Below are 26007 nucleotides of genomic sequence, written 5' to 3' on the forward strand. Positions count from 1 at the left end.
GTATGGTGTATGTGTGTGTGTGTATGTGTGTATGTGTGTATGTGTGTGTGTGTGTATGTGTGTGTGTGTGTATGTGTGTGTATGTGTGTGTGTGTGTGTGTGTGTGTGTGTGTGTACATGTTTGTTTACACCAGAGGTTCACATCAGGTATCTTCCTCAATCGCTCTGTTTTTCAAGACAGCTTCTCTCAGCGAAGTATGAGCTCACCAGTTCTGCTAGGCTGCCTGATGATGGACTCCAGGGACCTGCCTGTCTACACACTACCCCTGGGATTACAGATGTGGGCCTCTATGTGGGTGCTAAGGATATAAATTCAGATCCTCATGCATGTGTGGAAAGAACTTACCAACTAAGGCATTTCCCCAGCTCTGTATACTTCTGCCTTTAATGAAAAGCCCTACCTGTGTGGGGAGTGTTTCCCTTTTGTCATCTGTCTCTTTAACAGATGTTTATCATTCTCCTTCTCTGGGACTATATTGGCGGAATGAATGGAGATGGTGTGGTAGGTGGAAATGATTGTGGAAGAGATGCCAAGAAAAATGTACCTCAATTCACTATCAAAATATTAAAACAAGGCTGGGTGATGATGCTGCACACCTTTAATCCCAGCACTCAGGAGGCAGAGGCAGAGGCAGAGGCGCAGAGGCACAGAGGCGCAGAGGCGGGTAGAGGCGGGCAGAGGCGGGCAGAGGGGCGGGCAGAGGGGCGGGCAGAGGGGGGCAGAGGGGGAGCAGGGGGGGCAGAGGGGGAGCAGGGGGGGCAGAGGGGGGCAGAGGGGGGCAGAGAGGCAGGAGGCAGAGGCAGAGGAGGCAGAGAGGCAGAGGCAGAGGCAGAGGAGGCAGAGGAGGCAGAGGCAGAGGCAGAGGCAGAGTAGGCAGAGGCAGAGGCAGAGTAGGCAGAGGCAGAGGCAGAGGCAGAGGCAGAGGCAGAGGCAGAGGCAGAGGCAGAGGCAGAGGCAGAGGCAGAGGCAGAGGCAGAGGCAGAGGCAGAGGCAGAGGCAGAGGCGGCGAGGCGGCAGAGGCAGAGGCGGCAGAGGCAGAGGCGGCAGAGGCAGAGGAGGCAGAGGCAGAGGAGGCAGAGGCAGAGGAGGCAGAGGCAGAGGAGGCAGAGGCAGAGGAGGCAGAGGCAGAGGAGGCAGAGGCAGAGGCAGAGGCAGAGGCAGAGGCAGAGGCAGAGGCAGAGGCAGAGGCAGAGGCAGAGGCAGAGGCAGAGGCAGAGGCAGAGGCAGAGGCAGAGAGGCAGAGGCAGGTGGACCTCTGAGTTGGAGGTTAGACCACTACAGAGTGAGTTCCAGGACAGCCAGGGCTACACAGAGAAACCCTGTCTTGAATAACGAAATATGTGTGTGTGTGTGTGTGTGTGTGTGTGTGTGTGTGTGTGTGTGTGTGTGTGTGTGTGTGTATAATTAACTATTAACTTAATTTCTGTCTCTACTACAAGATGTAGGCTCTAAGAATTTTGAAGTCTCTTCATCTACTACTGTTTGGTCACCAATATCTAGTGCAGGACCAATTGTAGTCAATAATTGTGGAAAACCAATGAAGTAAAGAAATGAGAAAAGCAATGTATGCTTTTCTCATGGTGCTGGGGTCCTTTGAAGGATCAGGTATGGAGGTTGTCATGTGTTTTCAAGCTATCTCGGTCACTTTAAGTAGCAGTCTGTATTATCCCAAGTAGCAACTGTTAATAGTACAGGGACAAGTCACTACTGTAAATATTAACTCCCGAGAGGAGTTAAGAAAGATTTATGAGGTGAAAATCACCCCAGGTCCCCTGGAATTATCACCCTCTTACCACTTTCCTCCTGAGCACTGGGCTCTTTAGTGAGCTGAACTAGGAAGGCAGGGATCCTGTCCCAGCTTAGGCTGAGATTGAGACACCCAGCCTGCTCTACTGTGATATTTGCATTTCATACTAAATTTGTCTATAACATTATAAGTTTCACACTCCTACATTTCTGTTATAACATCATAATCATAAAATGACATTTTTGTCTTCTTTTTTGCAAGTCAAACGAGCACTTCCATATATAAACAGAGAAGAGAAATTGCTGGTCATCTCCTTAAATGGTTTGGGGGCTTGCTACAAGGCTGAGGCTTAAGTGTCTGGAAGGAGCCATGTCCTGTGTGGGTTCTCAGCTGTCCTCATGACTTCTGTGTTCCCCTGAGATGATACACGGTTTCGAGGTTGTCCTGTGAAATGTTTACCATATATTATTCCTAACTACTCTTACAAGATTTCTGACAAAAGAAAGCTGTCTCACTAAAGAGTGTGTATAAAGTCCTGCAGGCCTAAGATATAGAATAAAGAGAGCTGAGGAGGAAAGAGAGAAGAGGAAGAGGAGGAGAGAGAGAGAGGCTTTGTAGCCAGTGTCCCCCTTGGAGCAAAAAGGATATGTGCAGAAAGGGGCATCAGGAAGCAACACAGCCCAACACGAACTTCTCTAAAGACCCGGGTCACTTCCAGACATCATGTATGAAGATTTCTAGTAACCATAGACTATGATATGAACTCCTATCACCAGGAAACTGAATCTGTAAGCAAGACAAAGAAACTAATGAATACCTCTCAGACCGGTCAAGGACTGTCTGAAAACTAGCCCAAGGGACCTTGTTAATAGGTTCCTCAATTTTAGGAACCACTGATAGCCTTTAAAAAAGACTCACAAGCTTGAGTCAAGGTCTGGAATGTAAAAGGGAAATTGGGAAACCGCATTTCAGCCGGAGATGTATCTAGGCAAGAACTCAGCCAAAGATGACATTGTCTGAGGCTGGAAAAGAAGCCGCGTTCTCTGTCTGAACAATGCCAAGTCAGTGCATTTCAAGGTTGTCTTGGAGGGACTGTGGCTTTGCTCTCAATACATAGGCTAAATCCTAAATGGCAGGAAAACATGGGTGTTTATGTTGTGGGGTAATGGCAGCTATGTTCAATTCTTGATTGTTTTGTTTTGGAGCTGGTTTTGTCAGTTATGATTGGTCTCTTCCTTTGCACCTGTTTCTTTCTTGAGTTCTCTCTCTTGTCCTCATCTCATGGTTTCTCTCTCATTTCTACTTTTTTATTTCCAGTCCCCTCTCCCTCCCACCTCCTCCTCTTCCCCCCTCTACCCCCCTCCTCCCCCTCCTCTTTCTTTTCTTTTCTTTTCTTTTCTTTTCTTTTTTTTTTTTTTTTACAATTTTGTAATTAGGTATTTTCCTCGTTTACATTTTCAATGCTATCCCAAAGGTCCCCCATACCCACCCCCCCAATCCCCTACCCACCCACTCCCCCTTTTTGGCCCTGGTGTTCCCCTGTACTGGGGCATATAAAGTTTGCAAGTCCAATGGGCCTCTCTTTGCAGTGATGGCCGACTAGGCCATCTTTTGATACATATGCAGCTAAAGACGAGAGCTCCCGGGTACTGGTTAGTTCATATTGTTGTTCCACCTATAGGGTTGCAGTTCCCTTTAGCTCCTTGGGTAATTTCTCCTCTTTTTTTTTCTTTTGAGACAACATCTCACATGTATATCTGCTTAGCCTCATACTGGCTAAGCTGTCCTTGATGTCTCAAAGACCCACCTGCCTCTGTCTCCTGAGTGTTGAAATCAAATGAAACCAAATCTGCTCTCCTTTTACCTTCTTCTTCTTTTTTTTCCTCTTTATTTTGTTTTTTTCGAGACAGGGTTTCTCTGTGTAGCCCTGGCTGTCCTGGAACTCACTCTGTAGACCAGGCTGGCCTCGAACTCAGAAATTCACCTGCCTCTGCCTACCAAGTGCTGGGATTAAAGACATGAGTCACCAGGCCCAGATCTTTTTACTTCTTAAATATAGCTTTCTATAGCTTTAATAACCATTAAGCTCTTTGTGAGGTTCAAGTTCCAAATCCACGAAAGGATGTGAGTCACGGGAGGGCAAAAGGCTAAAGAAGATGCAAGGAGCTGTAGACAGGCATGGCAGCCTTTATTTACCCAGGTGATGGCTGTCACAGGCCACTAGGCACATGTCTTTGAAGGCAAAGACACATGTAGACCACAACCAAGGTACGTAGACGTAGGCAGGCAGGCCTACAGAGGGACACACAGCCCTACAGATGGACACACAAGCAGGCTGGTGAAGGTACAGGCAAATGCTCTTGATCTCAATGCCATATTCATATAAAAGTGGTGCTCGGCCCAAAGTTGTGCCTTAGTTAGGGTTTTACTGATGTGAACAGACACCATGACCAAGGCAATTCTTATAAAGAAAACAATTAACTGGGGCTGGCTTACAGGTTCAGAGGTTCAGTCCATTATCATCAAGGTGAGAACATGGCAGCATCCAGGCAGGCATGGTGCAGGAGGAGCTGAGAGTTCTACATCTTCATCCGAGGGTTGCTAGGAGAAGACTTACTCCCATGGGGTTAGAATGAGGGTCTCATTTCCCACCCCCACAGTGCACACTTCTTCCAACAAGGTCAATCCTACTCCAACAAGGCCACACCTCCTAATAGTGCCACTCCCTGGGCCAAGCATTCAAATCATCACAAGTAGTTTGATAACAAATTATATCACCATTTACTTTGGGATTCTTGGGTGAGCTAGTGTCCACCATTTTGTGCTGACTCAGACCCCTGGATATATCCACTGTCACTCATCTTGGATCTGTCAGGTATCAGTGATATTTGTTTAAGTATAAGCTGGCCCATCCGGCCCTCTATTCTCAGTAGCACACTCCTTTGTTTTCTAACTCTATGGACAATGTAACTGAAGTACCCAGGCGCCTTTTACTACATTTTCCTACCGAGTCTGTGGTCAAATCATTATCTACATTATTGCTGTCTGTTTCTCTGTCCAGTGTCTTTCAGTTTGGGGTGCTCCCCCTACTTTCTATTTGATAATTTTTTTGCGGGTCTTCCCACATAAAATGAGCTGGGTGTATTCCTTAAATCCTAGTACTCAGGATGCAGGGGCAGGTAGATCTCTGTGAGTTTGAAGCTAGCCTGGGCTACATAGAGAGTTCCAGGAAAACCAGGGCTATATATAGAGACTCTGTCTCAAAAAAAAAAAAAAATTAAACAAACATATGAAAAGTCATGCTCTCCCAGGAGGAAGCATTCCCGCTACCGTCCTTCCTTTCATGGGGTATTTTCATCAGGTAAAGCGTCTTTGCCTCCAAGCCTGATGGCCTAAGTTTGATCTCTGGAACCCACATGGCAGGGGAGAGAAGCCACCTCTGCAGACTGTTGTCAGGCAGTGGGAGTGGGGAAATAAAGGGGCTGGGAGAGAACCCCCGAGCTCTGGGGCTCTGGGTGGATGGACTCAGGGACTACTGTGCACTCTCCACGCCCCTAGGGTGAGCATCAGATTGTGGGAAGCCACGGAACCCCAGTCCTCGGGGGATGGAGAGGGAGCAGTCCGGGTCCCTGGGCTTCACGGAGTCCAGGGATGACAGGTTCTAGGTCTTGGCCATCGCAGGACATTGCTGGACAACGGAGGAAGAGCTGAGAATGGGTGGAGACCCCAAGGGCGGCTCAGTCAGCCCCAGGGCTGAAGGGAGAAGGGGAAAGGGGAAGAAAGAGCTCTGGGTGGTTTCCACTCTGGCGAGAGTCCTTGGTCTAGTGGTGTCGGCTATCGGGAGATTAGATGCAGCTCTTTACGGGAAGGCCTAGTCCATCATTCAAGCACAGTGGGTCTTGATGAGCAGAGACGGTTCATGGTTTTAGAGCTTTATTGTAGAAAGGCAGAGAGAAAGAGAAGGTAGAAAAAGAGAGGCCGGCCATGGCCACGTGGAGAGAAGGGGGAAGGGAGGAAGAGAAGGAGAACTAGAGATGAGAATAAGTGAGGTGTGAGCTTAAGAGAGAGAGGAGGGGCCAAGCAGCCCCTTTTATAGTGGGATGGGCTATCTCGCATTTGCAGGGTAGTTGCGGGGAGGAGCATGCCTGGCTATAGTCAGGTAACTGTGGGGTGGAGTCTAGCCAGAATGCCAGGAGCTTGTGACATTGTCTGCGTGACTGATAGTCACAGGATTATGGAGTTGGGGGCTCCATGGTGTCAGCACCTACGTCTGAGAACATGACTCACTGTTCCATCCCTTGTAGAGTTTTCTACTGAGCCTCCGTGGTAAGCTTGGCTCAACCAGAACACAGGCTGCCTTTCACGTTCCCACAGATTGTCGTCTGGCTTTTACTGGTACACTGCTGGTGTGTGTGCTCCTGTACTCCCAGTAGGTAAATAAAATGTAATTTAAAAAAAAATCTCAAATTCCCACATAAAATGGGATTCTTCCTGCTTCCTTAAAATTTTAGTGTTACCAGGGACACAGAGGAGGGGCTTAAAGCTGGTCAGGATTCGGGTTCCACCCTCAGTGACCTTCAGACCTGCTCCTTTCCAGTTAGTTACACAACAGCACTGCTCACAACAACCAATGGGCTCATCCTATACAGCCATTAAAGAGGACAAGATAAGATGTGCTGTATGTATATGTACAATGAGGCTTTATTCAGCCATGAGGGAGACTGAAACACTACCATCTGCAGGGAAATGAATGGAACTGGAGTTCATACCAAGTGGCATGAGCCAGACCCAGAAAGACAATCATTAAAGGTTTCCTTTCATAAGTGGAGCTCGCACATGCCTATATGGCATGAAAATATAGGCAAAACTACTTTGCAAGAGGAAAGAAACTATCAGGAAGGGGTAAGAGTGACACACAGGGGGGTAATAGGGAATGGATATGGACAACAAACTTGAACAAAAAATGTCATTGAGACGCATGGCTTTGTACAATGAACATGTGCTGATAAACAAAGGAGCCAATGCCATCTTTAGTCCCCGCAATAGCTACTTATATCAACTTCTGTATTTAACCCAATAGCTTCCCCACCTCTTGAAAAAATTCTTGTAGTGTATTGGCACACTCTACTAACCTATAAACTAAGACTATGGGGAGAAGGCTCAGTTGGTAAAGAGCTTGGTGTGACTGAGGGCCTGAGTTCCATTCTCAGCAGCTGTGTAAGGTGTGGTGTTGGGAAGTGGGGACAGATAGTCTAGCTGAATCAGCAAGCTCCAAGTTCAGTGAGAGACCTTGTCACAAAAAATAAGGAAGACAGCTGATACTGACCTCTGCATTTATATACATGAGCATGTTCTCTCTCTCTCTCTCTCTCTCTCTCTCTCTCTCTCACACACACACACACATACACACACACACACACACACACACACACACACAAAGTGAGGTAGGGAAGCATAGGAAATAGTTTAGCAAACGGAGACTCTACTTGGCTTGGGGGATACACAGACCCGTCTTCTATTAACATGCTCAGCAGCTGTCTTAGTTAGGGTTTTACTGCTGTGAACAGACACCATGACCAATGCAAGTCTTATAAAAGACAACATTTAACTGGGGCTGGCTTACAGGTTCAGAGGTTCATCCATTATCACCAAGGCAAGAACATGGCAGCATCCAGACAGGCATGGTTCAGAAGGAGCTCTGAGGGTTCTACATCTTCATTTGAAGGCTGCTAGCAGAATACTGACTTCCAGGCAGCTAGGATGAGGGTCTTATAGCCCACACCCACAGTGACACACCTACTCCAACAGGACCACACCTTCTAATAGTGCCACTCCCTGGGCCAAGCATATACAAACCATCACAGCAGCCTAGGACTCACACCTGCATGTATCATGCACACATCTGAGCACCTAGCAACATGCTAGCAACCGAGACCCTCCCCACCTGCATCAAGTTGCCTGCACAAACTTCTCTCCAAACAATGGACTAATTTCTTTTCCCTTTAACAGCCATCACACATAGACAGTTTCTATTTATATGTACTTCAGTTATACTTAGGAACAAGGGTAGGAGGACCAATGCAGGCTGAGCTAGTTTTGATGCATGTACAACAGGGCAGGCTGTGTCCTCTGAGTGAACAGGGAGAAGCTCCTATTTACCATCTTATGCCTATGCATGTTTGGATGTGCATAAGATTTAAAAATCAGATGCATTGTGGGAAGAGTCGTGTGCAATAGAAGAAAAGGTTATATAATTCAAATATGTCAATCAAAAAGAGAACTATCCAATTATGGCTTGTGGTAAATAGTTACTTTGCTCTTTAAATCCCATAAAAGATGTCCTGGGTGTGAACGTGGTACCCCGAGTGTTCTCTCGTTCATATGGGCTGCTGCCACTTTTATTAGCAGATTTCCCATCTATTCTAGCATCTTGATTTTGAACAGCTTCCTGGCTACTTTTCAGTCCATGTGTGCTTATTTCAATTCCTAGAATATGATGCCAAGAATCTAGAAACACTTGGTGGAGACAGGGACCACTGTTAACACAAGAATGTGATCACATACTGGGACAGGAGAGATGGTTCAACAGTAACAAGCACTTCCTGTTCTTCCAGAAGATCCAGGTTCAGTTCCCAGAACCCGTCACTGCTGTCTGTAAATCTAATGCTACGGGATCTGACACCCCTTTCTGGCTTCCATGAGCTCCAGACGCCCATGTGGTGGGTGAGTAGACAAGGTGAGGTGTCCTGGAACTTGTGTAGGTCAGACTGGCCTCAAACTCATAGAGATCCTCTGACTCGGTGTCCCTGGAGTAAAGGTGTGCACCACCATACTATGTGACAGTACTGATAATAATAGGATGAAAGAGGCCATCATGAGCCTTGAGCCTTGCAAGTTTGACCTACAGAAAGAAACTGAGCACAAGGCCTAGAGAGGTGCACAGATGTTTTAAGGCAGAGTCCTGCCCTCCCCATAGAGAAAAGGATTTTTCCTTCATCTGAAATACTGAGCTTCCCCCGGGGAGCTCAGTAATGGCGATAAAGTTGTTTGTGAATCATAAAGGAAAGCTTCTGAGATGTCTCCATTTAATTGTAAAGAGAAGCAGATGGAAGGCGGGGGTAATTAGGAATAACTGACAGGCTAAAAGGACAGGAGACAATTTGACAATCTCATACATATGTTAAAATCTGAGCTCTGGGGGCTGGCAAGATGGCTCAGCTGGTAAGAGTACTGACTGCTCTTACAGAGGTTCTGAGTTCAAATCCCAGCAACCACATGGTGGCTCATAACCTCCCGTAATGAGATCTGACAACCTTTTCTGGTGTGTCTGAAGTCAGCTACAGTGTACTTATGTATAAAAATAAATAAGTCTTTGGACCGGAGCAAGCAGGGACTGAGTAAGCAGAGTTGACTGGAGCGAGCGGGGCCAACCAGAGTGAGCAGAGGTCCTAAAAATTCAATTTCCAACAACCACATGAAGGCTCACAACCATCTGCACAGCTACAGTGTACTCACATACATAAAATAAATAAATATATAAATAAATAATTTTTAAAAAATCTGAGCTCTACTATCTTAACCCCTTAGGTATCAATTCTTGCTTGTGGTTCAACTAAACAGACCCAGCCACCGCGTCTCCCTGGGCACATTCTGTCCTAACACTTTTCCTGTCACTCATAATCCTGCCCCTCTTTCATGCAGCCTTTGAGGGTTCAGTGTGGACACCTTCTTTTATTTCGGTGTTGTATAGCTGGATTAAGTGCTTAGGAAGGACCTGGATGATTCATGCATGATTAGGATGATGAAGAATATTTTCAGTTAAATAATAATACTGACTCATTGTTGAAGGCAAATTTCTATTGGCCAGAGATAGGATCTGAGCAAGAAGTAATTTTGTATTAACTGTCTAGGACCTAGAGGTCTTCAACATAGAAACCTTACAGACTCGAGGAATTATATGGGCTTACTTCATGTAATTACTTCTATATTAGTTACTATTCTGTTGCTGGGATAAAATATCCTGACAAAAAGGACCTTAGGGAGCTGGGTTGTGGCATATGCCAGTAATCCCAGCACTCGGGAGGCAGAGACAGGCAGATCTCCAAGTTTGAGGCCAGCCTAGCCTGGTCTACAGAGAAAGTTCTAGGGCAGCCAGGACTACACAGAGAAACCCTGTCTCAAAAACCAAACAAACAAGGAAACAAAGGAACCTGGGGAAGAGAGTTTTCAGCCTGTGGTTCCAGAGGATAGACTCCATCATAGTGGGGAAGGCATGGGGGCAGAAGCAGGAAGCTGGCTCATCGCATCTTCATCCACATGTAGGGGAAGGGAGGAGAAAGAAAGATGGGGCGGGAACAGGCAGAAGTGGAATTGGGCTCAAAGTAAGCTCTCAGTGAGGTACTTCCTCCTGTTAGGAACCTTGGAAAGGCTCCATAGCTCCCCCGAAAGCACCACCGCCTTGGGACCAAGTGTTCAAATAGGGAGCCTTAGGGGAACCTCCTTCAAACCTCAGAGCTGTGCTCCGGTGGCTCCACCTTATGGAAGCCAAAAGAATATGAAGACAAACCCAAGGATTCCCCAAGCGGCAAAGAACCCTGTACAATCTTAAATGCCTCTTTGACATATACGGCAAAGTTGTTCATTCAGTTTGCTTTCTGTTTTTTTTTTAAAATCCATTAATTTATTCACTTTACATCTCAGTTGCAGCCCCCTCCTTCTTTTCCTCCCAGTCCCACCCTTAAAAATCCCTCCCCCATTACCCCTCCCCTTCTCCTCAGACAAGGGGAAGCCCCCTTGAATACCATCCTACCCTGAAACCTCCAGTCCCACAAGGACTATCGCTTTCCGTTTTTTTTTTCTCATTTGTTATTTTTTAATGCATTTTTATTTTTTGTGTATGAGTGTTTTGTCTCAGTGCATATATGTGCACCACATGCATGCCTGGTGCCCTCAGAAGTCAGAAGAAGGCGTTAGAGTCCCTGGAACTAGAGTTATGAGCATATGTGAGCCACCATGTGGATGCCAGGAACTGAACCTGGGTCCTCTACAAGAACATCCAGTGCTCTTGACTGCAGGGCAATCTCTCCAGCCCCCTCATTTGTTATTTACTGGGATCTCACCTGGATATTCTGTCATCTCAGTCAGACACGGGCGAGCCTAACAAGAGTCTGCAGTGCATATAAGAACCACAGTGATAAAGAGCAGTTGTCTCCCCACGACACGAGCTGAGGCCAGAGGTGGCAAGTAACTGCCATAAAAATAATATCTGGACACAAAATCTAGGCAACCTTTGTTTGCTGCCCCTGTCTTCTCTCTCTCTCCCTCCCTCCCTCCCTCCCTCCCTCCATCCCTTGTCCTCCTCCTCCTTCTCCTCCTCCTCCTCCTCCTCCTCCTCTGCCTCCTCCTCGTCCTCCTCCTCCTCCTCTGCCTCCTCCTCCTCCTCCTCCTCCTCCTCCTCCTCGTCCTCCTCCTCCTCCTCTGCCTCCTCCTCCTCTTCTTCTTTTGAGACAATGTTTCTCTGCATAGCCTTGGCTATCCTGGAACTCACTATGTAGACCAGGCTGGCCTAGAGATCCACCTGCCTCTGCCTTCTGAGTTCTGGTTTTAAAAGCGTGTGCCACTACACCTGGCTCTTTATTGTAAAAGGTTTGCATTTTATTTAATTAAGAAGAGCATTGTATCCTTACACAATCATGTTCCTTGTGTAGTTCTAAAACCACAAAAATCAATCTGCAATTATAAAATCCTTCAATATTTTATTACAGTTGTGGTAAGATCAGGTGAGCACCAACACAATGTTTCTCTTACAAAACAAAACTCAAAAAAAAATTCAAGATTTACCTCTCCAGGGGAAGGGACACTTGTGCACCGGGTCCTCCTGGATTCTGGGACTCCCTCACATCAAGAACCATTGCCAACCTTTGGGACCCACCTTCAACAGACCCAGAAACTATCTATGCCTTTGCAGGGCAGAAACAGGATCATCAAGCGAGCTCTCAGCTCTGAGTAGAATGCATTAAGCACCTCCCAGCGAATGCCCCTGCTCACTGAAGCTGGAATCTGCAGAGAAGAACCAGCACAGCTGGATTCGAGGGCAAGCCTGGGCTCACAGAACCACAGCACCAGTGGTGGCTTTTTGAATTTTTTTTTTCCGGACTAAATTTAATTCCATCTGAAACCTCAACCTACACACGGGCATGGGCAGAGAGACTTCAGTAGAAGTCCTGTAATAATTCTGGTTCAAAAATCTTTCATCATTTTGGCAATGGCAGTCATAAAGAAGTTTCTATTTCGAGGAGCTGAGGTCAAGGGTCAGGTGAGCCCCTATGGTGCCTCCTGCTGCTTGGTCCTAATGCATTGTGGGAAGTGGTAGAGTGGGGTAAAGGAATCACTGGCTTTCCCTTACTGCGGGATAAGAAAAGAGGAGTCACAAAGGTAAATATTGGGATGTTAGCAGCTCGAGAAGGCAATCTTGAAAGTTGTTTATGTAGCAGCTCTACCTTTGGAATGCACAGAGTTGCGCCAACCCTTGTCAGTGTGCACAGTCTTTGAGAGCTCTTCTCTGGAAAAAATTGGTGTTCAAAGCCCACACTGGACACTTGGCGGTGAACACGTGGGAAGGAGCTGAATAGCATAGCAAGGCTTTGAAAATTGAGCTGACATGGAAGCTCAGCTCGCAGAAGGCCACTTAGAACTTAGAGCCTGAATCCAGCTGGATCTATTGTCTGCTAAAGCTAAAATACCAACATCATTAGTAGGATTTAAGTAAGACTTGAAGATCCATAGAATAACATTCAAAATGTCTAGGATCAAGGCAGTTATTCAGAATATGAAAAAACAGAAAAATCTCTGGTAGAAAAATATGTGTAACAATGCCAAGGATAGCCAAATACTGAAGATTCTCATAGAAAGTTAGAGTGAATGAAACAGAAGGAAAATAGAAAATCCATGAGATGAACTAGGTTTAGCTGGGTATGGTGGCACACCTTTAATCATAGCACTGGGGAAGTAGAGGCAAGTGGATCTCTGAGTTTGAGGCCAGTCTGGTTTGCATAGTGAGTTCTGGGATAGACAGGGCTACATAGAGAGACCTTGCCTCAAAAAAAATTTTTTTTCTAAAACCTTCTCAATTTAGAAAGCTTAAAATACCCAAAACAGGAATAAATACAAAGGACTTTACCCCCAGACACCTAATAATCAAAGTGATGAAAGACAGAGACACAGAAGAAGTTCTGAAAGTAACCAGAACAAAAAGCAACATATTCATGAAGCAGAATAAAATTTCAGTGATTATAGATTCTCATGAGAAACCATGACAACCGGAAGAAAGTGGAACAATACTTTTCAAATGCTGAAAAGGAAATAATTACCCAGACGGAATTCTGTAACTACTGAAATATTCTTCAGACTGAAGGTAAAAGGAAAATGAAGAAACTGTTACTGGAAGACCTTATCTGTGGTTATTGCTTAAGAGAGAAAGAGTAGCCGAAGGGAACTTAGAACGTTAGGAAAGAAAGAACAGGTACCTTTCCTCTGCAACCGAACGCTTGGTCACTGACAGCAGAGACTGGAAGTCTTGTAACAGCTCTGTTCCTCACTGTGTGGTCAAATACCCAATACAAGCAACATGTGACGGGCATATCTTGTCTCACAATGTGAGCATGCAGTCCGCCAGGGCATAGAAGGGACATGAGGTGTCTGGTCACCTGGATGCCTGCACTCAGGAAGCAGAGATGGGGATGTTGCCACCCTGTCCTCTTGGATTCGTCTGGCAATGGTGCTGTTCACAATCAGGATGTGTTTTTCCCTCTTTGGTCAAACCTTTCTGGAAGGTACCATTGTAGACACATTCCAGATGTGATTCTTATCCAATCAACTTGATGACAAAGACAGCTTATCACAAGTACCTAATATTTTATTTCACAGTGCTGGGAATTGAACTCAGGTCCTCACACATGCTGGAAAAGTGACCTGCACCAGGCTCCATCCCCAGGCCATGATGAGGTTTTCAGTGTATGTGGGTGTAATATATAAGACAGCAACATAAGAGGGGAGATACACCAAACCATATAATAGTAAGGTGGTTTTCCTAAAAGAACATAACTTTTAAAAGGAAGAATGTTGGAGGAATCATATCCAATTGTGAGACTTCCTATAAAATATAGTGATCTACATAATGTAGTAAAAGAGAAAGACCCATTAGCGAGACATATAAGAGAAGATCTACACAGTACAGTAGCTAATATTTGAATTTCTGTATCAGAGAAACTTTACAAAGATCTTTTTTCATCAAGTGGTGTTGATTGTGACATCCTTATACAAAAGGTCAACTACATCCTAAACCTCACATCACATATAAAACTGATTTATAGTGGGTCCCAGTGTCACAGTGCTTGTCTGGCCTGCTGGAGGCCTGCGTTAGACTCCTAACCCAGACAGAGAAACACCACCTTCCCAAACAAAAAAACTCAAGCTGGCTGTAATTGAAATGTGACACATAAAACTATAATGCTTTTAGAAGAAAATCCTTGTGACCATGAATCAGGATAGAACTCTTAGATGTGATACTGAAAGTATAAATGGACCAGGAAAAATATTAGATTTCATCAAAATGAAAAAAAATCTGCCAAAGATACCATTTTTTAAAAATGAAAGAAAGCAAGAAGAGGGGAAAGTAAAGAAATGGTGAAGCAGTTAAAAGTGCTTGCTGCTGTTCAGAGACATGAGTTTAATTCCTAGAACCCATGCCAGGTGGCCTATGATTGTCAATAGCACAGCTGGTGGCCACATTCCAGTGCCCCCACACATAAGCACACATCCACATGTAGACACACACCCCTATGCATAATTTAAAATGATAAGAATAAGAATCAATGCAAAGAAAAGCTATAGTTGGCAGGAAATGATTGTAAATCAAACAAAGTATTTATTTCCAGAATATACTTCACTTATTTAAAAATTTAAAGTTAGTGTAAGTCTCTGGTGAGGTTTAGCTACCGAGGACCCCCTGAGTGAGCCACATGGATCTGGGGATCGATGCTAAAGCAAGAGGTATTTATTGTTCCTGTGCACTGGGGTCATCCTGCACCTGAAGGAGAGGCAATAACCTCAGGCAGCCCATTCAGCAAGTTTTTATACAGTTTCCAGGGGGCAGAATGGAGCACCAGCAACTAGGCACAATATGATTGGCAGAACAGTGTGACTTTTAAATTGATTGGTCTCTGCAGGTGACCAATGGTTGGTCCCCCCTCCCTTCTGGAGGGGAGGGGTGCCTACATGCTTCATGACCTCTCTCTTCCAGGGGGAGGGGTGCCTGGTGGAATTTTCCAAAGGTCCTGAGCTGACCTCTTTATCCCCCCCCACCCCCTTTTTTCTTGTGCATGTTTCAATCCCGAAGCTATTGCTGGTATTCTGATTTCTTATACTCCTGGTCTTCTGTATCTAGTTCTTTGTATCTCTGCTTTAAGATCAGTAGCTGGACTGTACCTATGCATTCCTTAACAAAAGTGGCCAAGCAGTTGCAAATGTAGGGGCCAAAAGTCAGAAGTAAAATCAAGATGACTAAGAAGCCTAATAGGGAGGAGATCAGGGTGGTAACCCAAGGAGAATTGTTAAACCAGGATTCAAACCAACCTTGGGTTTTCTTTCTTTCTCTCTTCCACTTGGCTAGTCCTTCTTTCACCTTGGCCCAATGCTTCACACCTCTAGGTAGCACAGAAAAAGTGGTTGGCCCCCTAGCACTAATGGGCCTGCTGCTAGCTTCTCCCATCTCGAGGTCACACATATATGGGGGTTTCTTGCAAGAAACTTCTCAAATTTGAGTATCCTCACTCTAAGCCCCACCCTCCAAGGCCAATTCTGAGACACAGTTCAGATTTACATATCCCACATCCCCCACATTTGGGCAATCCCTCCCAGTGGACACCCCAGGGGTCAAGGCCCACTGCTAAATCACAGAGATCAAAGACAAGGTCCAGCCACCAGATACAATGTGGGTGTTCCTCTGTTGTGGACCAAGTCACATCCCTAGTGGCTGAGAGAACCTGCCAAGTCACCCCAGTAGGGTTGTGGGGGCTGCTGAGACTCAGCACTGGAAGATACACCATGGCCATCTCAAGGTTTCTTTGGCCTTGCAGAAGGGGGTTGCTTGGGTGTTTGGCTGCTATCCAGTTGGCATCAGGCACAGGTGCTGGTCTGACATGAACCCAGGAAGTTACTCCATCCACTTTAATGGAGGTCTGGGTGGTCAACAACACCAGGAACAGCCCTCTCCACTTTGCTTCCAAGTTTTCAGCATGATGTCCCTTAACATATACCCAATCTCCAACTTGGAGTACCTGTGTTATACAGGGCACTAAGTTTAGGCCACAATTTCTGATGGGTGATCTGGAAAGCTTGCAATCAAGCCATAAGATTCTCGTCAGTCTGCAAAGTCACTCTGAGGGAATCAAGAGTGGGGGTCAAGGGAGTGGGAGTCCCATACAGGATCTCAAAAGGGGTCAGGTTAAAATGGTAGGGGGTATTCCGGGCTCGGAACAGGGCCAGGAAAAGGAACACCACTCAGTCAGTGCCAGTCTTCAAGGTCAATTTAGTCAAAGTCTCTCTTAAGGTTCTATTTATTTTCTCTACCTGCCATGAGTTCTGGGGACAGTATGCACAACGGTGCTTCCAATTAGTCCCCAATGTCTCTGCCAATCCCTGACTTACCTTAGAGACAAAAACAGAACCATTGTCTGATCCAGTTACCTTGGACACTCTGAATCTCTGGAAAATTTCCTCTCATATCTTCTTGGCTACCATGGTAGCTGTTTCCTGCTTGGTGGGGAAAGCCTCAACCCATCCATAGAAAGTATCTACAAACACTAGAAGGTATTTGTAACCATATTTTCCTGGCTTAACTTCTGTAAAATTGACTTCCCAGTATACTCCAGGCCTCTCTCCCCTAGGTCTTCTGCCCTGTTTACCCTTGGCCACATAAGCATTCACTTGCTGGCATACCGTACACTGTTCTCTCTAGCCTAAAACCTGAGGTCCATTACATAGACTTTAGATCCCTTGACTGCTTGGATGAGCTCCTTATCTCCTAACTGAGTCCATCTGTGCATTTGGCCTAGTAAGTCTTTTGCTTGCTTTCTAGGGGGTATAATTTTCCTTCTTGTGTGCACCATTGCCCTTCCTTCTCTAGGTAGTAGTTGGTAGGGTGAGTAGCAATCTGAGTCCTTTCTTTTCCAGTATATTCTAAGTGAGGCCATTCTTTAGTCCAGTCCCATTTCCCAGTGGGTGTCTCTTGCAGGCCCATAATCTGGATAGGCTCCTGCATAGCCACTTCTCAAGCCTGGTAATTGCCTCGGGCCTCTCTCTTGGTATATAGCCCCATGGTTGTGGGCTGTGGCAAAGCCATACCTGCTATCCATGTTGATGTTAATCTTCTTGCCAGCCCCAAGTTCCAAGGCTTTAATAAAGGCAATTAGCTCTGATTTCTGCGCTGACATGCCAGGGGTAGAAGTTCCACCCAGATGACCTTTGTGCCGTCCACCATGGCAGCACCCACTCATCTCTGACCAGCATGGAGAAAACTGCTCCCATCTGTAAAGCAGGTCGCCTTGGCGCCCCACAGGGGTCAATCAGGGAGGTCTTTCCTCCACCCATAGGCTCTCCTTTTGGGCCAGTTAGTTGTGGCCCATCGAGCAGGAAATGTATCTGGGCCCCCACCTTGGAGAGTAAGTCTTGCCCCAACAGAGGGTAGGGACAGTAAATAAGTGGGATACCTGGCCCATCCTAATGTCCACTGTTCTTTGGTTATATACATCTTGGTACCAGTAGCTTCTTGGACTCAGGTTTTTTGCTGGAGACTGGCCCATCAGCTTGGAGGAGGACTGAGTGTTGGGCCCCTGTGTCCATCAAGAATTGAGTGGGTTTCCCCTCCACTCTGAGTTACCCTGGGGAGGGGATCTGAACCCCATCCTCCCTAGACACTGTCTTCCCCCAGGGCTAATGCCTTTGCTGTTTTCCCAAGACCTGGAATTTCCCACCTCCAGCTTCCATTTGTTAGGGCACTCTTGGGCCCAGTGGCCTCTCTCCTTGCAATATGTGCACTGTGCACTGGTCCTCTTCAAGGGCTTTTCTGTCTCTTTTCTCTGCTTTTCCTAACTACTATAGCCAGGACTCTATAGATTCCTTCCCTGTCACTTTCCTTCCTTCCTTCCTTCCTTCCTTCCTTCCTTCCTTCCTTCCTTCCTTCCTTCCTTTCTTCCTCACTCTCTTTCTCTCTCTCTTCCTTCCTTTCTATCAGTAAGTATATTTTTAAAATTTCAAAGTACCAAAAACTCTTTGAAGTTAAACATTAAGAAAATGCTAATTTCGAGCACAGTGAGAAAAATTATCAATAGAACATGATTTTAACATTTTCAACTGTTGATATTCAACAAAAGAATAGTTATTTTTTTAAGATATACTTTGCTGTTATGTCTTCCTTTTCAGTTCTGATTTTGTTAATTTGGATACTGTCTCTGTGCCCTCTACTTAGTCTGGCTAACGGTTTATCTATCTTGTTGATTTTCTCAAGGAACCAGCTCCTGGTTTGGTTGATTCTTTCTATAGTTATTTTTCTTTCTATTTGGTTTGATTATTTCCTGCTGTCTACTCCTCTTGGGTGTATTTGCTTCTTTTTGTTTTAGAGCTTTCATATGTGCTGTCAAGCTGCTAGTGTAAGCTCTCTTCAGTTTCTTTTTGGAGGCACTTAGAGCTATAAGTTTTCCTCCTACCACTGCTTTCATTGTGCCCCATAAGTTTTGGTACGATGTGTCTTCATTTTAATTAAATTCTGAAAAGCCTTTAATTTCTTTATTTCTTCCTTGACCAAGTTATCATTGAGTAGAGTGCTGTTTAGCTTCCATGTGTGTGTGTGATTTCCCTTGTTTTTGTTGGAATTTAAGACCAGCCTTAGTCTGTGGTTATCTGATAGAGTGCATGAGATTATTTCAATCTTCTTTTATCTGTTGAGGCCTGTTTTGTGGCTAATTATATGGTCAGTTTTGGAGAAGGTACCATGAGGTGCTGAGAAGAAGGTATGGTCTTTTGCTTTAGGATGAAATGTTCTATAAATATCTGTTAGATCCATTTGGTTCATAACTTCTGTTACTTTCACTGTGTTTCGGTTTAGTTTCTGTTTCCATGATCTGTCCATTGCTGAGGGTGGGGTGTTGAAGTCTCCCACTATTACTGTGTGGGGTGCAATGTGTGCTTTGAGCTTTAGTAAAGTTTTTTTTTGTTTGTTTTTGTTTTATGAATGTGGGTGTCCTTGCATTTGGAGCATACATGTTCAGAATTGAGAGTTCATCTTAGTAGATTTTCCCTTTGACCAATATGAAGTGTCCTTCCTTATCTTTTATTGATAACTTTGGTTGAGAGTTGATTTTTATTTGATATTAGTGTGTTTCTTGGGACCATTTGCTTGGAAAATTGTTTTCCAACCTTTTACTCTGAGGTAGTGTCTGTCTTTGTCACTGAGGTGGGTCTCCTGTATGCAGCAAAATGCTGGGTCCTGTTTATGTATGTTAGTCTGTTAGTCTATGTCTTTTGGGGGGAATTGAGTCCATTGATGTTAAGAGATATTAAGGAAAAGTGATTGTCACCTCCTGTTATTTTGTTGTTAGAGATGGAAGTATGTTTATGTGGCTATCTATCTTCTTTTGGGTTTGTTGAAAGATTACTTTTCCAGGGTGTAGTTTCCCTCCTTGTGTTAGTGTTTTCCATCTATTATCCTTTGCAGGGCTGGATTTATGGAAATATATTGTATAAATTTGGTTTTGTCATGGAATATCTCTATGGTAATTGAGAGTTTTGCTGGTTATAGTAGTCTAGGCTGGCATTTGTGTTCTCTTAGGGTCTGTATGACATCTGCTCAGGATCTTCTAGCTTTCATAGTTTCTGGTGAGAAGTCTGGTGTAATTCTGATAGGTCTGCCTCTATATGTTACTTGACCTTTTCCTCTTACTGCTTTTAATATTCTTTCTTTGTTTAGTGCATTTGGTGTTTTGATGATTATATGATGGGAGGAATTTATTTTCTAGTCCATTCTATTTGGAGTTCTGTAGGCTTCTTGTATGTTCTTGGGCATCTCTTTCTTTAGGTTAGGGAAGTTTTCTTGTATAATTTTGTTGAAGATATTTACAGGCCCTATAAATTGGGAATCTTCTCTCTTGTCTTTACCTGTTGTTCTTAGGTTTGGTCTTCTCATTGTGTCCTGGATTTCCTGGATATTTTGGGTTAGGAACTTTTTGCTTTTTGCATTTTCTTTGACTGTTGTGTCAATGTTTTCTATAGTATCTTCTGCACCTGAGATTCTCTCTTCTATTTCTTGTATTTGGTTGGTGATGCTTGCATCTATGGCTCCTAATTTCTTTCCTATGTTTTCTAAGTCCAAGGTTGTCTCCCTTTGTGATTTCTTTATTGTTTCTAATTCCATTTTTAGATCCTGGATGGTTTTGTTCATTTCCTGTACTGGTTTGATTGTGTTTTCCTGTAATTCTTTAGGGGATTTTTGTGTTTCCTCTTTAAGTGCTTCTACCTGTTTACCTGTGTTCTCCTGTATTTCTTTAAGGGAGTTATTTATGTTCTTCTTAAAGTCCTCTATCACCATCATGAGAAGTCAATTTAGATCTGAATCTTGCTTTTCCAGTGTGATGGTATAAAAAGTTAAAGTTCAATAAAAGAATATAAATAATTCAATTTTAATGAGTCAGATTGTTTAAATTGTATGTGCATGAGTGCTCTGTCTGCAAACATAGCACTTGATCAAAGAGCAGGCATGGATGCCAGTTAAGCACATGAAAAGATGCACAGCATCCATTAGGAAGGAACAGGATAGGAAGTGTTCCAAGTACCAGTTACAAATACTGGCAATTCTTTTTATTCTCTGACCCCAAAGAGCAAAATATTTTCAGCCTGGCAAAGCCCTCTCTCAAGTGAAAAAAATCTGGATTTAACATGTCTGACTTAGGCCTGGAGAGGTTAAGAGCACTTGCTGCTCTTGGAGAGAGGACCCAGGTTCAGTTCCCAGGACTCACATGACAGCTTACAACCATCTGTAACTCCAGTTCCAGGGGACCCAATGCAGTGCCCTCTTCTGGCCTCTGTGGGTACCTGTATGTACACTGTGCACATACAGACAAACAAGGAAACACACACATTTTTTTTTTAATCTGACTTAATTGCAAGTTACACAATTAGGTAAATCTGATTTAAAATCTGTGAAATCCATTTAATGAACAGGGCTTCTCCATTATTCCTTGTACATCTTAAATGTGGAGAAGGGGACTGAAGAGATAGCTCAGCGGTTAAGAGCACTGACTACTCCTTTAGAGTCCTGAGTTCAATTCCCTGCAACCACATGGTGGCTCACAACCATCTGTAATGGGATGCCCTCTTCTGGTGTGTCTGAAGATAGCTACAATCTATTCATATAAATAAAACAATAAATCTGTTTTTAAAAAATGTGGAGAAGGATGACCCTCTGGTCTGCTGGTTGATCTAGCTACCCAATACAGAACCTCAAAGCATACTGTCCAGAGGTGGGGGGTTCTTTTTCTGACTCAGACTAGAAATTCCCTTTCACAAGTAGTCAAACCACAAATCTCTGCTTAGAACTGTAATAGGCTATGGATCAGCAAGGAACAGCCAGCCACCTCTGCCCTGGCCCCCTGCGTTGCCTGCACCCCCCCCACCTCTCCAACTTCCACCCCTCCAGCCCCTACACGCACGCGCACAGGCATGCGCACTGCCCTAGGAAACTAAGAGCAGTCTTTGAAATATGCAGAACATCTAAAACAATGAATATCTTTTTAGTATATCTGCAAGTATCTAATCAAACTTACTTAGTGGTGAAAGGAAATAAAACTTGAGACCTGTGATTCATGTAATGTATGTCAAATAGCCCAAAGAGTTGTTTGTGAGCTTTGAAACCTGGGGCTGAGAACATAGCACAACAGACCAGGACATGCCTGGGCAGGCCCATCGCCTCCCTATCTCCCACCCCTCTGACCTAAGTTAAATGTTACAGGCTGCTAATGTTTAAATGGACCAATCATGTGAAACCGCGCCAATTCCTCCCCCAGCCCCACTCCTTTTCTATAAAAACCCCTAGCTTCCAAGCCTTGTGGTTGAATCCACTGTCTCCTGTGTGAGATACGTTTCGACCCGGAGCTCCGCCATTAAAATACCTCGTGTTGTTACATCAAGGTATTGTGTTCTATTTGTGATTCTTGGATGCACGCCAAATCGGGAGTTGAGTGGGGGTTTCCCCACTAGGTTCTTTCAGTGGGAAGTCATTAATTTCTAATTTCTTTTAACAAAGCAACCAAAAAGGTAGCAGTTGACTGACATCCTGGACTCAGTATGTTCTGATTCATTTAAAAGGTCAGGAAGGCTGAGGCAGGAGGATGGTTTAGCCTGAGAGCTCAAGGACAGCCTAGCAGTACAGTACAGACCTTGCCTCAAAAAGGGAGCTGCTTTTGCACCTGGGTCCACAGGGACCTGGAGTAGGATGAACCTCTGGCATCTCCACCCCATTTGGTGTTCTGTCTTCCTGTCTCCATTACTTAGAGTCGGACCCCTGATTGGTTCTGCATAGATTACCTAATCTGTTTACCTAACCTATCTTTGTTCTAATTGACATCTCCAGGGCTTTACTGCCTCTGTCTGTTAACCCAGGCCTAGTCCTGGAAGCGTCTAGCCTCTGTACAATTTAATCTAGGCCTAAAAGATTTTCAGCCCCTGAGACTTGTTACTGAAAGCTCACCCTTTCTACTTCTTACTAAACTCTAGGTGGGCTGGTTCAACTCAGCTGTTCTGGCTCAAACGCCTCTCCAAGCTGACTGATTCAATCTGCCTTCTCTCTCTCAGCCTCTCCTGAATTGCTCTGCTTGGCCTTATACTAACTCTGGCAATAAGTTCTAATCTTCTGGTTCCTTCTCATTCTCTGGCGCATTCTGTCTTCGCCTGTGTCTAGCTTGTTCTCTCTCTGCACCCTGTCTGTAAAACTCCTCCTTCTCCTCTCCCTCTGCACTGCTCCCTCCTATGTTACCTCTCTTTCCTCTGTGCTTCTGAGAGTTGGGCGTATCCCGTTCTCTCAAATCTTTCTCTTGATTCGTCACTTTGTCTGCCACTCAATTAAACATCACTTTCAAACCTGGGTGCTTCCTTCTACAAACTAACTTTACCTTCGATGTTGGGGATGAAAGGTGTGTACCAAGGACATGTCTATACTCCAGCCAGAGGGATTAAAGGTGTGTGTTAAGGACTGAACCACATCACAACTAGAAACAGGGCTTTTCAGTAAATCACACATCTTGGAGTTCTCACTGTGATCAAAAATCCTGCAACAAACAGCTCCTAGCATTCCAGGAAGTTATGTCTTTGGGCAAATGGGGCTTGCAGGCTAGAGACATTTCTGCTTTACAGATAAACACAGTAAGTTGAAACACAACTTAAGCAATCATACATACCTGGCTATAAAACAAATGTTTCTTAAACTGTCCCCTTCCCCATAAAACAGACGACACAAAGCAAATTCAACACCATCTTAGCTGCTGTGTTTGGGTCCATGGTCCTATTGCACCTAGGGTCTGTATTGATATCTGAGGCTGTGTTACCACTAAGGACCATGCAGTTATCCCTGGTTCAAGCTGCCACCTAAGTTCATGTTGATTTCCAGGTACTGTATTGAGCTGGCCCTGCCCCTTGCCTAGGCAGTACAGTAGAGCTGGCCCTGGTGGCAAAGGCATGAGCCAGCCCTGAGTGCATGAACACCAAAGATCTAGCCCTCCCCTCATCTGCCTTGTGGTGGTGGGAGTACAGATAAGAATCCCTCTGCCAAGGTCATGAGAGTGGAAGAGCTGGTCCCATCTCTCACCAGATGTAGCACTCAGGAGAGGGGGCACACATCTCCCCTGGGCAGCACAGTAGAGCTGGCCCTGACCCTACCTATGGCACTTGGGTGAGCTAGCTGGGTCAATGCTGGAGATCTGGCCCTGGGGTGTGGGTGTGAAACACCCGGCTGACTGACCAACTCAGCCACTATCCAGGCCCAGATCCAGGGCTTTGAGTTGGCCCATCCAACAACTACAGCATCTATGACCTGCTGGAGTGTGTGAAGGGGCAGCTTCTGTGGTGAGAATTTTGTGTGTGTGTTCTGTTTTTTGTTTGTTTGTTTTGTTTCCTTGTGGGAGAAGTTGCAAGGGCAGGGGGTGAGATGTTTTATTGTTTGTTTCATTATTTCTTTTTTTTTTTGTTTTCTTTGGGGAGGGAGGTGTAAGGGTAGATATGGAGGGATGGAGAGATGAGTGGGAATCAGATGCATGATGTAAAATTCACAAAGAATCAATTTAAAAATCTTAAAAAGAGAGAAATATCAAAAGATACGTCTTTGGTTTCTGTTGAGGTGTGTTTGATTATTTATAGACAGTGACTTCCTGCCATATTCTCACATCACGAAAGGATATACTTAGTGTTCCTGAGCCTTGGGTATATGGACACTAATCCTACCCTTGAGGAAGAAACTGTCACCTTATGCTAGGGATGCAGGGATGCAAGTTGAAGTTGCCAGCCCTCCTGCCTGAGGAATTCCCCCTCAGGACTTAACAAGCACCCAGGATATTGGCTTGAATTAAAGAAAAGTATTTCAGATAAGTCTTAATCAATCAAAAGGAGAAGATGCACTGAAAGAGACCCAGGGTAGCCATTGGAGAAGAGAGTACACAAGTGCCTTAGCTACAGTTGTACGCATGGTTTTGGTGCCCTTGAAGTGGCACTTGAGGACAACAATCTACATCGAAGACAGAATTGAAAGTCGTTGGTAGGTACACATATTTCTTTACTGAAGCAGGCATTTTAGTAGCAGTGAGATGCATTTGAGGCTATATCAACAACTAAGATCTACAACTAAGACTTTAAGAAGTGTTTGCATACTCAATTTCTGACAGAAAGTGTTAGGTCTCTGAGGCAGCTTAAAGGGACAGGAGGCAGAAAAGAGAAGGAGCCCTAGCTGCAGCCCGGACTGCGTTTATCCGTGCACAGCGAGCTTCCTCAGGGAAGCTGGAGACTCTCCCAGAGGAAAACAGATGGCTGTGACCCTTTGTATGGTTTTTGTTGTTTCGGTCTTAGACATTAGCCATTAGCTGTTCTAAGAGTCACATTTGTAATATTTTTAGAAGTGAAGTATAGTGTAGGTTCGTTTTGTTTTGTTTTGTTTTGTTTTTGCACAGGCCAACTGCAGTCAACTGTCAAAATTCTTGACTCTGTCAGCAAGTGACATAAACCACTCCAGAGGGTCAGGTTATCTCTATGTGTTTTCTGTCTGTCTCTGTCTCTCTGTCTGTCTCTGGGTCTGTCTGTCTCTGGTGCCCTTAATCTTTCCCTGTTTTTCTATCCTGTCTCAGAATCTACATAAACTCTATCTGTTAATCCAGCACACTGAATTTTCAACAGGAATTTTGAGAAGACATGGACGTGTAATAACTTCCCCTCCTCCTCTTCCTCTTCTTCTTCCTTCTCTAGCTTTGGACTGAAGCTGGATCCTGGTACAGGCAAGCACCACTTAAGGTTTTTGCACGGAACTTTCTTCAGTCGGGCATACCAGCATCTGTCCATCTCTGTTTGACCTTCCATCTGCAAAGACTCTTAGAAAAACATCAGTAATCTGTTCTTGGACCACTGCAGTCAAGGGCATAGTTTATACTTCACATGTCACTCTGGTCTCTTAGAGAAGACAATTCATTTCTTATTTGTTTGTTTTGGTTTTTGCGACAGCATCTCTCTACATAGCCAGGCTAGTCCCAACTGTTGACTTGGGACCCAGAACAACAGAACTGCACACATGTTTGGGTAATAGTCTTGCAGATCAAGCTTGAAAAAGTTTCTAGGCTGCCTGCCCATTTTCTTTTCCTCTTAAAAAATAGTTCTGATTTTTTGTTTTAGTTTTTCTGAATTATGCTTGTTTGGGACTGAGCCACTCAAACATTTACAGGGGTATTTAAAATGTCTCGGGGGTTTAGTTATAATAAATTAAAGCTTTTACAAGAACTCATGTAAAATGTTTACATAAACTGTGCATCCATTTCTCTTAAGTAAATTGGGATTGATGGGGCATATAATAAACGTTTTATTAACTTTGCCATAAATGTCAAGACTGTTTTCTAATGTGACTGTGCCATTTTAAATCCTCCATAGAAACACAAGAATTTCAGCAGCTCTGTTCTCCCTG

General features: G+C 44.6%; 1 long non-coding RNA gene across 2 annotated transcripts; it reads left to right on the forward strand.

The window, feature by feature from the left end:
* The first annotated feature begins 4981 nt into the window (after positions 1 to 4981).
* LOC102636841 lies at positions 4982 to 25924 on the forward strand. Of its 2 annotated transcripts, none has more exons than XR_001782939.2 (3): positions 4982 to 6181; positions 8239 to 8484; positions 25302 to 25924. It is a non-coding gene; the product is annotated as an uncharacterized LOC102636841 (long non-coding RNA). The 2 variants fall into 2 exon arrangements; XR_003953268.1 differs by having other exon boundaries at positions 8363 to 8484.
* Positions 25925 to 26007: the final 83 nt, after the last annotated feature.

This window comes from Mus musculus (assembly GCF_000001635.26).
Source record: "Mus musculus strain C57BL/6J chromosome 4 unlocalized genomic contig, GRCm38.p6 C57BL/6J MMCHR4UN_CTG3".
Taxonomy (NCBI): domain Eukaryota; kingdom Metazoa; phylum Chordata; class Mammalia; order Rodentia; family Muridae; genus Mus; species Mus musculus.